This window comes from Pantherophis guttatus, chromosome 1 (assembly GCF_059756535.1).
Source record: "Pantherophis guttatus breed Tessera chromosome 1, ASM5975653v1, whole genome shotgun sequence".
Taxonomy (NCBI): domain Eukaryota; kingdom Metazoa; phylum Chordata; class Lepidosauria; order Squamata; family Colubridae; genus Pantherophis; species Pantherophis guttatus.
The window spans coordinates 278,493,817-278,509,892 of NC_142063.1; the positions used below are offsets into that span (position 1 = coordinate 278,493,817).

At 36.2% G+C, this 16,076-nt stretch overlaps 1 long non-coding RNA gene and 1 pseudogene across 1 annotated transcript; both read right to left on the reverse strand.

Moving 5' to 3' along the window:
- Positions 1 to 16,076, reverse strand: part of LOC148116865 (uncharacterized) — a 126,414-nt pseudogene that overhangs the window by 91,103 nt on the left and 19,235 nt on the right.
- LOC117671454 (uncharacterized) lies at positions 3,203 to 4,593 on the reverse strand. The gene is made up of 2 exons (XR_004592885.2): positions 4,437 to 4,593; positions 3,203 to 3,472 (listed from the first exon to the last, which is right to left on the reverse strand). It is a non-coding gene; the product is annotated as an uncharacterized LOC117671454 (long non-coding RNA).

Here is a 16,076-nt window from a genome sequence, read left to right on the forward strand (position 1 = left end):
GGAGAATAAAATATATTAATCAAGAATAAAAAGATACAACACTTAGTGATAGTCAAGGTTACTAATAAACTATCAAATTGTAGTAGGAAACAAAAACAATATAATTGAAAGATACAAGCAACATGGTTATAGTAATAATTGGGAAGAGATAGATACTAGTAAGGAAGAGCAGAATAATAGTAATACAGTCTTAGTAAATTATTTGACAGTGTTGTGGGCATTAGTTGTTAAGCAGAGTGATGGCATTTGGGAAAAAACTGTCCTTGTGTCTAGTTGTTTTAGTGTGCAGTGCCCTATGGTGTCTTTTTGAGGGTAGAAATTGAAACAATTTATGTTCAGGATGTGAGGGGTCTGTAGATATTTTCACAATCCTCTTTTTGACTCGTGCAGTATACAGATCCTCAATGGATGTTTTTGATGTTAGGTGTCCATTTTAAGTCTTGAGATATGATAGAACCTAGAAACTTGAAGGACTCTACTGTTGATACTGTGTTGTCTAGTATTGTAAGAAGTAGTAGTATAGGTGGTTTTCTTCTAAAATCTACCACCATTTCTATGGTTTTGAGTGTATTTAGTTCAAGATTGTTCTGGTTGCACCACAAGGCTAGTTGTTCAACCTCCTGTCTGTGTGCAGATTCATCATTGTCTTGAATGAGACCAATCACTGTTATATCATCTGCAAACTTAATTGTACCAGCATGCTACAAGGAGCTGGCATGCAAAAGAAGTGGGGAACTCTCTAGTGATAGCACTCCTAGGTCCAATGCTATTAGCATAGGAATTGATCAAAACCAATAGTTGAAAGACTCCAACTATGACATTTTACCCTATTACAAAGGCAGCATCTTCACCTGGAAGATTCCTATATTTGAAGGTACCATGCATTGGAAGTATCTGGGCCTCCCATTATACTGAGAAAATTAGGTTTATATTCTTTTCATAAACACTGGATCTCTTGATTAATTTTATCCAATGCTTGTCAATCTGGGTAGGACCAGTTACTCCCATACTTTCTTTCTATTTATCATGTTGCACAGGTAGAGTTTAGACACTTCAAGTAGAAGCAAAAAATCATTGAACTGAAATGGTCCAAGCATTATACACTTGATTTTTTTTTCCTGCTCTGGACTCTTATTCAGTATAATTCAATTGTGGAATTATATTAAACAAAACTGGTGATTTCATCCAAACCTGTCAGATCATATATAAATTTACTTGATGGATCTTTTCTCACTTTATTGGAAAAGTGTCAAGTGTTCACAATGTGCAATTCTACCCTCTACTGCATTTCTGAGTTTTATGCCAGGCAAGCAAAATTTATTTTATGAAGAAATGTAGCTGTTGATTTTATGCATAAAGTACTCTAGCAGAGATAATCCGTTCAGCCGTCTGTGACATAGGTTAATTAAAAACTTAGCAGGTCAAAGAACACTGCATTCACTCCAATAAGTTTGTACATTTGTGAGTTACTTTCATTTCCTCTGACATTTTCCCAAAAATTATCTAGAAACGAAGTTGGTAGTGCTAGGATACTGAACCATGTATTGTAGTTTCAAGTCTGGTACAATTTACAAAACCAATGTGCAAGTCCATCTCAGGTTGCCCAGATGACAATATTGAGACCAAATACAAAGATCAGGAACTTTCAAAGACTGTTTTGGTGTTTTTTTTTGTTGTTGTTGTTGGGATCATAACGCCTGTGCTCTTCTGATTGCACTACTTTTTTAAAGAAAAAAAAGATCAATATCAACAATATCAGTTTCACTTTCGAGAAATGATGACTAATAATTTGAGGAGTCTTGAGAGTTCTAATGATGGAGAAACTCATATATTGATGACTATGCTTGAGGTTTCCAGCTTGATATATTCAAAAAGATATGATTCATTATTTCTGGCAATATTATGCAAATGGTAAGTCCTCTGACTCATTGACTTTTGTGTAGGGGTTAGCAATCTGATGTACCAATTTAGAACTCCTTGACACTATTGCTATTAAGAAAAAAAGTCTTCTTGACATTGAAAGATACAGATAGCATGCTTGCTTCCTTTCTTATTTGTTGAATTGTATTTAGAGGCCACTCATACCATTTCAGAATCTCTCATCATTCTTATATATTTCATGTATTTTTTAAAAAACATAAGCAAGAATAGCACTATAGGAACATGGTGGCTCAGTGGCTAAGATGCTGAGCTTGTCGATCGAAAGGTTGGCAGTTCAGTGGTTCGAATCTCTAGTGCCACATAATGGGGAGAGCTCCTGCTACTTGTCCCAGCTTCTGCCAACCTAGCAGTTCAAAAGCACATAAAAAATGCAAGTAGAAAAATAGGGACCACCTTTGGTGGGATGGTAACAGCATTCTGTGCACCTTTGGTGTTTAGTCATGCTGGCCACATGACCACGGAGATGTCTTCAGACAGCGCTTGCTCTTCAGCTTTGAAACGGAGATGAGCACCGCCCCCTAGAGTCGGGAACAACTAGCACATATGTGCAAGAGGAACCTTTACCTTTAACAATAGCACTTAACTTATATACTGCTTCACAGTGCTTTACAGTCCTCTCTAAGTGGTTTACAGAGCCAGCATATTGCCCCCAACAATCTGGGTCCTCATTTTACCCACCTTGGAAAGATGGAAGGCTAAATCAGTCTTGAGCCAGCTTCCTTGGTCATAAACAAACTTATGCTTAAACCACATATTCAAAACAATTCAGAATGTTGCACAATTTTTTCCACAAAATTATCTCTTTCTTTCATTAATTGGACTTTAGCAAGCAGTTATCACCAACCTAGTGATTGCTATTTTCATACCCACCCAAAATGATTAATGATTCCAATTCATAATTATCTTCATGCCACCTTGGTCACCAGTTTTAATCATGCTGTGTAGCATGGCAGCTTTTGTCATATTTTGGCCAATATGCCAATGTTTTACATTGTATATCCATGCTACTCTATTCAAGTAGATGCTGAATCTAGAGACCACCTTGCAAACCAAGATACTATTCCATACCATATACTAGGTTGAACATATATGCTGTGCTTTGATGCATAGTTAGGATGCAAATATTATTTATATTATAAAGAAACAGATAGTATCTACTGGTAGTTTTGAGAGTGTTTGGTAGTAGTTTTCCAAACATGAGTAATTCTGCAAGAATTTTTCTTTGTTAGCATCAAAAAACCCCAAGCAAAAATAGTTAATGTTTAACTTTTTATGGAAATATTTATTTATACCTGTAAAACCCAAGGTAGTGCCTCCCAATCACTCTGAGTAGGGATCTATTCACTAGTAAACAACAGGAGCTGTGGAATTGCCACATTGCAAGGTAGACATTTGTTTCAGCTTCCCCTTTTTTCCTGCTTCCATCTTTCTGTCACTGTCTCATTTGTTTTGATTATGTGCCATCACGTTCTCCATTAATGGCAAGTGCTTTTCGTCATCCTCAGACCAGCTGTGAGAACTGTAGTGGCTCCTGTGGGGAAAAAGAGAGGAAAGGATGGAACAAAGGAAGCAAGGGACAAGCAGAGAAGCAAGAAGAAAATGAGAGGGAACAAGGGTAAAATATAAAGATAATTAAATAATAGCCCTGTTCAAAAAATGATTCTGGGATATACATGCTGCTTGTCTGTGAGATTTCCCATTTATTTATTTACAACATTTTTAAATTCATTAGATTTTATCATTCATAGAGTCATTTAGATGATTCTGAGCAGTGAACAGAATGTCAATGGGCAATCTCTAGATAGAATAATTCAGGACAATAAATAGTGACACAAGCCAACATAAAATCAGATGACCACCTTTCATTCTCTCTGGATAGACATCAAAACTCCTAAAAAGAAAAGTTATCTGAAGCTCCAAAGCAAGAGGATCAAACGAACCATACTAAGAAATCCTGCTCTAACTCCCATCTCCCTCATCTTCCTGTGGGGACAGGATCTTAGGCAGATCATTTTTACTTGTTAAATTTCTAGGATCTAGCCCAATAACTCTCAGTACTTCATCAATAACAGAAATAACTTATTTATTTATTATTGAGAATATAACTTAACCTATTCATATACATCTATAACCTTGCTTCTGTATCTCATAGGTATTCATCTAAATCTGAGGGAGAAGGTTTACAGACAAGGACTTATATACCCAGAGGGAGGAGTCAAAGGTAAGGCGGAGTTGGGAATGGGATGGGTTTAAGGGATTTAACCCATGCTAAACCATAGAGTGCAGAATAAATACAAGAGTTAGACATTTTATCTGGCATTACTCTAAGTCACTTGACAGGCTATAGAAAACTATTATAGATAAGGAGATCCAGAAGGGAATCTGCTGCTATGCTAAAGCTGCCCTGTTGCCAATTTTTCCATGGATGAATGTTAGAAAATGGTGACCATCATGTTACTCCTGCATTCCCCAACAGAGTCAAAGGGAAACGTTACCTTCTTACTTCTTGGATTCTCTGTAATACTTCTGCCCCTGTCTGGAGACCAGCCAGATTTTTTTCCCTTTTAAATTTCTTGGTTTGCACCATTCCTCTCCCAGCATCCACCAATGGCCTACTTCACTTTCACATTTGGCCTTCCGGTCCATCCATCAACAGCTGACTCAACCTTCTCTGTCCCACCCCTATAGCAATCAGACTAAAATAAATAGCAACTCCTTAGGCTGATGAGTAGCTTAGCAACATGCTACCTTTAAAAAAACCCCTAAAAACAAAACTTTGAACTCTGAAAATCTGTTTTCTTTAGTTGATTTGCTATTTTGCTGGTTTCCTTTTTTCTGATGACAGCAACAGGGGAGAGGAGGAGGAATGGAGCAAGTGAATCTCACATGCATCTCCAAAAGAAAATTAAAAGGCACAATCAAGGAGCATTGAGAACAGGGATTCTCACTGACTGACAACTCTCAACAAGTGGGAACATGGATATCTCTGACCTGACAGTAAAGAGACACAGTAGATGCGATGTCCATTTCATATGGTAACTATTCCCTTTGTGTATGTGTGTGCATGTGGGAGGAATGTGTCAAATCATAAGTAAACAGCCGACAAGCCAGACAGAAACAGAAGAAAAATAGGACACACAAATGCTTTAAAACAAGTGGAATATCTGTGTTGAGATTTTATATTGCATTCTAGAATTCAACTGTAAAAAGAGATAGGATTATAATAAAGGCTTATATTTACAGAACATTGAGTCAGCACCATACAGCAAAATACATAAGAAACAAGGTACAATAAACAACATTATGCAAATAAAAAAATAAAAAAGAATATAATTAAACAAACCAAACAATTAGACAAACAAAAAATGTGATCATCCTAGACCAAGCCAGGTCCAAATACGCCAGGAAACTTCTAGAAGCCTAGCACTCTGACAAATTACTCTGACACTTTGACACTCTGACAAATTAGCCATCAATAGACACATAGACACTAACAATATCTATGGACCATGTAAAAGAAACAATCAACTAGCCAAAAAGGTAACAAAAATGATCCAAGCACCTGTCCACCAACAATCAGCACGCAGATCAGCATAGATTTACTTTAAGATTAACATCAGACCAACAATCAAGTAAATAACACCCCAATCAAGAAACTGCCAAAGAAGCCAGCAGCGAATAGCCCAATCAAAGAATCTCTAAGACCACTCCCACCAAAACTGACAGAGCAGAACACTAGAATATAAACTGAAAGCAAATCTCATTCCTTACTAGCACTGATGATGTTACCCAGTTTGGGTAATGAAACATCTGTACGAAAACAAGCAAGCTCAGAGAGCACTAAGGACTCCTCACAAACCAAATTGTAGCCAAATCAAGATGGACTCAAGGACCAAATGCTCCCCAGAAGAGTTTTAAGCAGCTTCTGGAAGCCAATCAAGATGGGAGTCCATCAGATATCTACCGGGAGGTCAAGTCAAGAAATAACAGTGTAGTCACAAAAGCAATACCATCCTCCTAAAGATTTCCCAATAGATCAAACTGGCTGGGCTGATTCCATGGGAGAATGTGATCCTGCAGATAATTAGATACCAAGCCACTTAATAAGTTACTACCAGCATTTTAAATTGTACCTAGAAGCTTGCATGCAACCACTGCACTGCCTGCAGCACTAGTCCAATGTGCTCCTACTGTCAAATGCCAATCAGAACATGGGTTGTTACATACTGAGCCAACTGCACATATGAGTGATCTTCAAAGGCAGCCCCATGTAGAGCACATCACAGTAATTTAAGTGGGTGGTATAGAGGTCAAAGGTCATTGTAGCAATTATTCATTATAACATGCTGTGTTAACTTTGAAGTTACTAGAGTTGCTATCTTTGAAAAATGATACTGTTTGACTAGTTCACATGGAGTCCCCTTGGTAAAGGAATTATTATCTGAAATCCATCAGGCCATCAACAACTTATTTTTTTGCTGGCAGTTGGAGAATCTCACTTTCTCCTTAACCCTTGAAAAAGAATGAAGACTACTGATCTAGCTGAGGAACGTCAGCTTTCGGGGGAATTCAGTTCTATTATATAATTAGTATAATTCAGCTTAATTCAGAAACTTGGTAATATTTTTTCAACAATAAAATCAGCTTTAAGTTGAATGTGCCTATATCAGCATCTACAAGAAGGATCTAATTCAATAAGTACTTTTATGTAGATCGGACTTTTTCAGATCTGAACTTGAAAATTTGGCTTTACTAGCTGAGAATTCTTAGAGCTGCATTTTCAATTTACCAGACTGAAGTACCAGTTTGAGGACTGATAATATGAACTCCTATAAATCAAAGTCTTCACAAATCTGGAAGGAAGATGACATCAAGGTATTTTTATTTTATAATAACCCAGTTCTTTCCTATTTATCTTTATTTGAAAGTTTTGCACATCTTGCCATCAATGATTACTTGTGTTCCTTAAAATACATTCAGTTGCATTTTTTACTTTCAACTCACTTTCATTACCTAATTATTTACATACTGTATTAGGCAGCTTGGGAAGAACAACAATTTTCATTCCCTATAAGCATATTGTATGAAGCATTTGAAACTCAGACTCAGAAATGGCTAAGGAAGATATTTGACTTATTACTTGTTAATCCATTTGAAATAAACTGTAAAAGAAGGGAATTAGGTTTCTTCTTCCTTCTATTGGTTCACATAAAATGTAGACCAACACACACACATAGAGCATATGAAGACCAGATACATGGTTTGTCCAGAAAATAAAATCAATTTATTTAGTCCAATAAACAAACAAAGCATTAGATATTTTTATGTTCATTTTAGGGTGCAACTGTAGATCATTCAATTATTTCCCCCCCCCATTCTTCCTCGCATTTCATCACCTGTGGTTCTGACATTTGAAATTCATTTCTCTAACCTTGACTGAGTCTTTCACCCCTATAATTAATGTTTTTTTTCCCACACCTCAATTTACATTAAACAGGCTTACTTGGATATGAATCTTCTCAAAAGAACTAATAATTACTAGACATAAAATAGTATTTTCTACTGAGTGAGTAATAAATAAAATAAATTGTGATTTAAAAAAAAGAAATGTAGGTATTTGTATACTGTACAGGCTATCATGCAGTTTTTTTTGTGAGGTAGTGAAGAGAAGAGTCAAAAGACCATCAATTCACAGATGTTTGGGATGCTGGGCAAGCTGAATTGTTCACATAATATCCTGACATGAGATCTGAGAGAGATGATCCAAGCGACAAGCCTGTTTGTTCCAGTTTTTAATGCATTCTGTGTGCAACGATTCTGTCTTGACATCTTTGCTTTTTGCAGTCACTATTTTGTATATTTATGCTTATTTTGTTCTTTCAGAAAGATATGAATATGGAGGAATTTTCAGACCAGTGATTCTGTCTGATGTGATTGTATCAGTTGTTCTGCTCTATGTTTAAATCAAACCTACACATCATCTAAGATTTATTGCCCTCCAGGTTCAGCAATCTTTTCAGGCAGTTGGCACCAGTATACAATTTTGCAGGCACTACAGCATTAAGAGAAGGTCAAAAAACAGTCTAATCTTATGAGATTGTATATGAGAACATAAAAATGCATGACATGGAGGCATTTTTAATTTTTGTTTCAAATTTCAGAAGGCACCATGTTGATGACCATGGTTATAGGTTGCAGCAAATCAGTCATTTTACCAAAGGATGTCTAGAACTCTCTGAAGCAAAGTAAATTCCAGCCCAGAATAATTAGGCAATTTTGATCCATTGTTTATGACAGAAGTGTTCATGACAGTAGTATTCATATTATTTGTTCATCATGTCATGCAAATAATCATTTATCCTACCTTGGCTCTTCATAGAAGCCCACAGGTATTAAATCTGCACTGAGGTCATTTTATCCAATTTCTGCTTCTGCTTCTGCTTCTGATTTTTTTTTTTAAAGATAGGCATTACATGCATCTCTTTTTCAGGTCTTAATGCAAGCCCTTTGTTCATTCATGACACACCTTTGTGCACCTTTTTCTCTGATGTATGCCCTTTTGTAGGCATCTTTTAAAACTGTGTACACAATTCAGATTTGGGGATGGCATAGCCAATTTGGGAATTGGAATTGGATTAAGTTAAATAAATATATCCACTGAATCAATGCATACTAAATGCAACCCCAGGGTTACTTTGAAAGGGGATTAGGCATAAAACACTTGGCTAGTTCTAGAGCACAGAAAGGGGAAAAACGGCTGAAAGCTGGTCTCTGTTCTCTCGTCCTGTGTCTGCAGTGGGTCGATGCAGACAGTTCTGGCCAAGACAGAGGTAGATGGAGCTTTGCTATTGAAATAACAGAAGTGCCATGATGTCTTTGGAACCTAAACTTGCAGTTTTGATTAATTGTCTCTGCATTGTCCTCAGGGGATATGCATGCCTGGTATGAGAACTGAATGTACCATTGATTCAGTTATAGCACACAAAATGACTCCGGTTTTGTCAGAGATGTGGTGATTCATATGCTGAAAGAAAAGGAGAAACATTTAGTTTATATTCCGTTCAAGGTAAAACTGCTTTATTTAGAAAAAGGAGAAGTGTGACTTCATGTTAAAAATTAGGAAAAGAAACCTTGTCTTTTAAAACTCTCATGCTCACGTTCATATTTTATAAAACACATTACACTTTAATGTAAACTAAAGTCTTTAAAGTTTAGCATGACAATATTTGTAACGTTAAGCGATACTGTATTTTGTTTGGCTTTTTATTTGGGCCTCAGGCAAAAGTCCTTCTAGTATTTTATTTCACTCTTCTTGAATTGTTTTTCTAAAAGCCATATCTTTGTTTTAGATAAGGTTCAAAAAGATTTTTCATCTTTTTAAGCAACTGTATAATGCAGCCACTAGGAGGAAGGGATTGAATTTTAGGAGATGATCAGCCTGAATCCGAAGGCAGGGTCAAACATGTCATCAGTTTGGGGTCGCTCTGCTCCCACAAGAGACCCAAATCCAGGCCCTCTTGAATTCTATTAACTCTGATCTAATGCCAATTTGCCTTGATTGTTAGTAGATCAGATTCTTATGTATAAATAGTATGGAATAAACTCGTAGTACTTTTAAACTCTGTCCTGGCTCCTGATTTCTTGTGCCTGAAGGATGAATTAGGATCACAACCATGAAGCAGATGGTAACTCCTGATCTGGTTCTGTTTTTGTGGTGTAAGTTCGTTGGCCTCAACTCAGTAAGGCTTGCTGAATGTAGAAAACATCTGGTAGCAACCGATGTTAGGAAAATAGCATAGATGTGGGAAAGACTAGCTTTGAGGCTGTGCTTTTAAATGATGACTGTATATCAGTCTGTCTGTCCGTCCATCCATCCATCTATTCATCTATTTTTACCTTGGGATAACAAGCTGCAACTTTCAACAGCTTCAGTGATAACCAATTAAGTTATTTATACATACTTTGGGGGTAACAAGCTACAGCTTTCAATTAAACAATTTTTTTAAAAGAACCCTAGCAAGCTCATTTTTCACCTGCCTCCTCTTCATTCTTTTGTCTGGTTTTATAAAAAAGAGCAATATATGAATGGGGATTGGGTTAGCATAAATTTTATTAGATCATCTTTTCTTTTCTCTTACCCCAGCACTTAATTCCTTGTGCTCATGACTACTCACTTTACTTCACTTTGCATAATAGTTGCATGCTAATGAGATGGGCAGCATATACATTTAATAAATAATCATAATAAACTTTGAAGTCACATGGGCCTACAAATCTTATAAACAAACAAACAAATGAATAAAATGTTATCCTTCCTGGAAGGGATTAATTTCTACAGTATGCATGTCCCTATCATATAGAAAAGTCCTCACGGAGCACAATTTCCAATTCTTTTAGAAAAATGGTTCCATTCCAAGTTACTCAAATGTTTGGTCATTGGAATCTTGTTTACATTACAACCAAAGAATTTAACATACCATGCAGGTACCAACTGAATATACGTCATGAATTCATCTATCTGAGAAATGAGAAAATGTTGGAGCTAATTAGATCTTTTCATAGACTGCTAGAGATTGTAAAGCGTGGGATATCAATAAGGTATGATCTATACACAAGACAGACTTCTTTCCTTTTTTCAATAAGAAATACATTAGCATTACTTAAAATCCAATTTAATGACAAATAAACCGACCTTTACTGCTAAGGATGTATCCTATTGAGAATTGGCGGTCAGGCCTGGGAATCTAAATTGAAGATAAGTTCTTCCTTAAGAGCAGGGGTGGGCTTCAAAAATTTTAGCAAGGGGTTCTCTGCCCAGTTGCTGGGTGGGCGTGGACATGGTGGGGATGGCCTAGTCAGCCTCCTGCAGCATGATGGAGGGTGTTTTTGCCCTCCCTGGGCTCCAGAGGCTTTCCTCGAGCCTCCAGGAGGGCAAAAATGGCCTCCCCAGGCTCCAGAGGCTCTCTGGGGGCCTCCCTGAGCCTTTGCACATGCCCTGTACTTACCTGCATCTAAAATGGGCTGCGTGGGAACTTTTGCGAGGGGCAGGGGGGGATGGGCAATGCCAGCTAGGAGTGGGATTTGGGGGTTCTCCGAACTGCACTGAATCTCATCTAGAGGTTCTCCTGAACCCCTGTGAACCCCCAGCAGCCCACCCCTGCTTAAGAGATATAATGTGTATGATGAAGTATGTAAATATCTTTATCAAGCTTTTTCCTGGCCATGAATTCTGAAATACAGGTAAAATGTATGCATCCCCTTTTGTGTGTGTATTTTCAGCAATGTCTGAAGTTCCAGATTTTGAAGGACCCTTGTCAAGAAACACTTCTTGAAACCCTACCCCCAAATACATTCATCAGTCTTAACTACTTACAGCGATTCTTTTGACTTATTCTTTTCTCCAGAAGTAGTTACACAACCCAGGGCAGTTTTCTTGTCAAGTATGTATTTTAGGGAAAAGTGCCTCTGCAAAGATGTTTAGGTTAATTAAAATGCACATAATAATGTCTGTGTTAGGAAAGATGCACACAAAACCTCCTATGAATTTTAAGGCACATATTTTTTTAAAAAAAAATGCAAAGGGATTTAGAAATGGGAAAAATAAATTTAAAGCTGGAGAAATAAGGAAATAAGGGGATTGAAATTGGCAGATTCAGCCATCTGGAACTTTCTTCTCTTTTTCCTTCCAGCTTAATGCATGTTAGCAAAGCCAGAGAGAAGAAACATGTAAGGAGAGAGAGTCTATGCACAAAGCAAAACTTTTTTGGAAGGTCCTTGCCCTAAACTTTGGGAAATGTCACCCAACTTTATTCTTTTTAGAGAGCTAGCTGAATGTTAAGGTAAAGCCCTAACTAGCAATTGTGTCTGGTTTAAGAAAATGTAATATATGCAGTGAGGGAGAATAAGTTTAATTGGAACTGTAGCATGACAAGACAAGAACCTAGATCAATGGAAGGATATTTTTTTTTTAAATTGGGTGGGAAGTATCAATCTCTTTTTCCATAATCTTATAAAAATAGTTTTATTGTTGAAACTGGAGAGTGGTTTGAAAGAATGAACACAATATTTGGAATATTTGGTAAACAGGTGTCATGCCTGCTGGATTCTTAGTATTTCTACTGCAATTTTCCTTGTCATTTATGCACCTTTCATTGGAAATAAGAAAAAGATCTTGAAAAAATCTATAATGTCTTAGTAAACCATATATTGATAATACTAATTGAGCCTCCTATAATGCAGAAAAAAACAACAAAGTAATTAAATAGAAATTGAATATTTATCACATTTTACCATTTATTTCCTTGGAATGGTAATAAGAGTATTATTGCTGCTTACAATCTATTTCTTAAATGTCCATTTGGTAGTATTCATATGATGTGAGTTACTTTTAAAAGGTTTAATGAATTTGAGAGATTGAAATTATGATTTCATATATAGTATAAATGCAAAATTCTTCTTTGGTCTGTTAGAAAGAATTATAATATTTGTTTCCATAATGACTTCCTTTCAATATAACTAGCACAGTGAGTAATAAAATACCATCTATTAGAAGAAAGGGAAATTAAATAAAATCTGTTTAATATTAGAATAAATCAATCTTCATCTGGTGTTGTATTGTGCTTTGATTGCTGGAACTGCTGTGTTAACTAAGAATTCTGGGAGTGAAAGTCCAGCACAACTAAACATCATTGATGGATTGATGGATTTTAAACATTTATATAGATGCCCATTTTATACCAAACTCTGGATGGCTTCTAATAGATTAGAAATATAATGCTACATTTATTTATACACAATTTTTTAATGCCATTCATTAGAAGAAGAAAAAATACAGCAAAAGCCCAAAGAAAACATACTTTGATGCTTAAGAATAAAGCTATTTAAAAAACACTTTTAAACAGACCTCTCTTTCCTACATGACACAAATATGTGATTTCTTCCTAATGAAAATAACAGTTTCAAAGGAATGATTTTTTGTCAGAACTTCAGCTGCTGAGCACAAAATCCCTGTCTCTTTCTTCCATAAACCATACCCTGGGGGCTACTATTCATATTTTAAAATCATGCATATGAAATATAACGACATATTTATCATCACATCTAGTGATAATGAAAACAACAAATTTATTAGCATGTCATTTTATTATGGTTGAGGCTTATCTATCTTAAAATGCAAAACAAGTATGACTCTAATTTCCTTCTTCCTCTACGTTTTACTGGAAAAAGACTGAAGACAAGGAGAATGGGAGAGAAAGCAGAGGAGGTATATTTAAATGGTGGGAGAAAGCAGTGGGTTTTCAGAACAATTAATCAAAAATTTGAGAAATGCTTAACTTCTCTGGTTTCCACAGGCTTCTCCTAGCATAATTTTAGAAATTTTTATTTTAAATTGTGCAAAGTGATCTTCAAGGGACAGTGACCAAGGAGAGCAATGGTAGCAGGAAACAAGATGACCTGATTGTAAATGTGCAGTTTATATGCCAAAATAGAACTTATGTGGAAGGGCAAGGAAATAACCCTTTCTTAAATCCAAAGTGAGAAATAAAAAATAACAAACTCAAATAAGATGGCAATGCAGAGGTGGGTTTCAACAGGTTCTGACCAGTTCTGGAGAACCAATAGCGGAAATTTTGAGTAGTTCGGAGAACCGGTAGTAAAAATTCTGACTGGCCCCACCCCCATCTATTCTCTGCCTCCTGAGTCCCAGCTGATCAGGAGGAAATGGGGATTTTGCAGTAATCTTCCCCTGGAATGGGGAGGGAATGGAGATATTACAGCATCCTTCCCCTGCCATGCCCACCAAGCCACGCCCACCAAGCCATACCCACAGAACCGGTAGTAAAAAAATTTGAAACCCACCACTGTTGCAATGGTGTGCTCTACTTGATAGCCTGCAAAAACAAATTATCCATGTTTCTTTGTGAGGTTCAGCAGCTCTTCATAATGCTGCTCCTAACTCATATTTTAAAGCACAATCTTTCTGGTCCTTCAGTGACAAGCAAAAATCTGTAATTCTAATACTATAGCAATGAACTGAAGGTCTCTGTGTATTTCAAAAAAAGTGGTTTTATTTATTATTTGTTTGTTTGTTTGTTTGTTTATTTAATGTTACGATATTTTCAGGATCAGACTCAATAAATAAGTTGAGAATTATAAATTCAAATAAATCACTGTTTATTTACATAAGGCATTCTATATTCACTGAATATTCACAGATAGAAGCACAGAATGAACGTATGCAGCTCCTTATATATACAATGGGTGGAGCTAGATATGGGAGTGGTGAAATATGAATACATTAAGAGGTGAAGAATAAGTTAACCCCTGATACCCTGTTCATGTACTATTTACATAATGGAGAATAAGGCATTTACTTGTGACAAATCCCCCTCTAAATGCCGATTCGATATATTACAACAATTACAATCAGATTCAGAACAATATAAGACATGTAATTTAGAAGTCAAGTATTTATGTTGCTTAGGCGGCAAAGGCTTTGTTAATATGTCAGCTATTTGCTCTGATGTTTCACAATGAACTGCTTTGATAAATCCATCTTGAGATAATTGTCTCACATGTTTAAACTTTATATCTATATGTCTGGACCTTTGTCCAATAGCATCAGACCTAGATATTTCGATAGCAGTTTTATTGTCTTCATGCATAATAAAAGGCAAAATGGGTTTCTTCCAAATATCAGAAAGTAAATCGTTAAACCATACAAGGTTATTTGCTGCCTTAGATAGACAAACATATTCTGCCTCTGTTGTTGAAGTGGCTACTAGATCTTGTTTTCCAGTATACCAGTAAACTGGACAACCGTTAAGGAAGAATAAATAACCAGATGTGCTTTTTCTACATGAGGTATCACCAGCCCAATCCGCATCGGCATAACATGTGAGGATGGGCTCTTTGACAGTATTAGGTTCCAATAACAAACAGAAGTCTAAACTATTCTTCAAGTACCTTAATATCCTTTTGACAGCTTCCCAATGGTATAGTGATGGTTTGCTAACGTGTCTGGACAATAAGTTGAGAGGCAAAGCAATATAAATATATAAAGAAGTGAACCTATGACTGACCTGTAAAATGTATTGTCTTTGAATTCAGGGGATGATTCGTCTGTATTCTTCAAAAAATCAGTTTGCATGGGAGTATCACAGGGCTTAGCATTACTTAAATTACATTTATTCAAGAGCTCTATGATTTTGTCCTTTTGAGAAAGCTTAAATCCCCTTCTGGTTTTACTGATTTGAACACCAAGATACTTATTTACTTTACCCAAAGATTTCAATGAAAAATGTTCATTCAGTTTCGTTACAAATGCCTCTCTCCTCTCATTATGTTTACCTATGTACAAAATATCATCCACATAGATCAATACAAATTCTAGGGAATCATCCTCTTTTTTGACAAAGAAACAATTATCAGCAGTAGTGGCATTGAAATTCATAGTTTTGAGTACTTTTACTAAACAATCATACCATTGTTTACCAGATTGTTTCAACCCGTATAAACTTTTATTTAGTAACCAAGTTTCATTTTTGTTTGTGTATTGACTGTGGGGTGCCCTTACATATATTTCTTTATCTAATTTTGCGTGTAAATACGCAGTCTGTATGTCGTATTGGAATACATCTAGGTTGAGTGCTGATGCTATAACCAGAGCTGTCTTGACACTCTCTGTTCTTACAGTGGGGGAGTATGTATCTGTATAATCCTCGGGATATTTCTGTGCATAACCTTGTGCAACTAATCTAGCTTTGTATAGAGTATTGCCTCCCTCTAAATTTTTAATTTTATATATCCACCTAGTGCCAATGATGGTTTTGTCCTTTGGTGCAATTGTAGGTGTGAATACATTTAGCCCTCGTAAACTATCCATCTCTTTAGTCATGGCTGATTCCCATTTTTTCTTTTCTTCAGGAGGAAGTTTTAACACTTCCTCATATGTGTTGGGTGTTGGTGATTCTCCATCCATATACATTACATAATCTTTATATTTGTTTGGCACTTGGTTTCTGCTACTTCTAATTGTTCTTTCTGGTTTAGTATCATTGTCATGTAAATACCTTGCTTCCTTTTTAGTTAGTGAATCTGTTCTTATTTTGTGTTGACTGTTTGTCCATGTTTTG